We start from the raw sequence: 1,015 nt of genomic DNA, 5'->3' as shown, positions 1-1,015 counted from the left end.
CTTAAACAACGAGTTACATTTAATACTTGTGGCTAGATTAAACGCAGAAGTCAATTCTTATATTTGATTTTGAAGAAATAGGTTTCAATATAAAACACACTATTAGGATTGAGCACCACTAGGGAGGCTTGCACTGCCAAATGCAGTATACTCTGTTCTGCTATATATGAATGTCAAATGTAGGCCTTTGAGAAGTTGAAAGGACAAAAGCAAGCTTTTTTATGCACTAAACCAGTTGAAGGAGGGGTGACTATTTTACATGCAATGATACATTGTGCCTGTTCAGATGTTTGTGATTTGCTGTAACAGAGTGTGTTGTTTGATATCATAGAGAATCGGATGAAGTTTTGAGGGGATATTTTGTGTTGTGGTAGTGAAAACATAAACCAGTCAATAAATTAACCATTAGAATAGAATACACAGTTGTTGTTTTTTATTCAAGGAGAAGTTTGTTGTAGAAAGACCTCGAGCCATGAACTTCATGTGTACTGTATTCCATCTCCCTTGCGAGGTGCATCAGTGATATCAGTCCTGTGAATTTCTCATTTGAGGTTATCATATTATTAAAGCTGACCTTGCACTCCTGCCCCAGACCTCTCAGGAGAGGCAGGGGCGATTGTTTCACTATCATCAAAGGTCAGGGAGGTGACATACAGCCAGCTCTCAGGATTGTTCTTGCAAGTTTCCTATCGTGTCTTCTCATCACTCTGATATGTGTGTTGCTTCAAACTCAATAAGAGAGTGTGGTGTGTAAGGTCTGCCTGCAATCTCTTTTCATTTTCAGCTGACAGAAAGCAACTCAAACCCCCTACCAGTGAACAGTCTTAAACACGTAACCTGACGATGAACTCACAGATCCCATCAAATTCCAATGTGGATGCAAAGCAATTGCTGATTCTTTGATAAAGCTGACGGTTTTATTTAACAGTTTGTATATATATATATATATATATATATATATATATATATATATATATATATATATATATATATTTTCTAACCTGTGATAGTCTGA

The sequence above is a fragment of the Megalobrama amblycephala genome, linkage group LG14 (assembly GCF_018812025.1).
Source record: "Megalobrama amblycephala isolate DHTTF-2021 linkage group LG14, ASM1881202v1, whole genome shotgun sequence".
In the NCBI taxonomy this organism is placed as follows: domain Eukaryota; kingdom Metazoa; phylum Chordata; class Actinopteri; order Cypriniformes; family Xenocyprididae; genus Megalobrama; species Megalobrama amblycephala.
The sequence above is the reverse complement of the archived record's forward strand: the minus strand, read 5'-3'. Positions refer to the sequence as shown.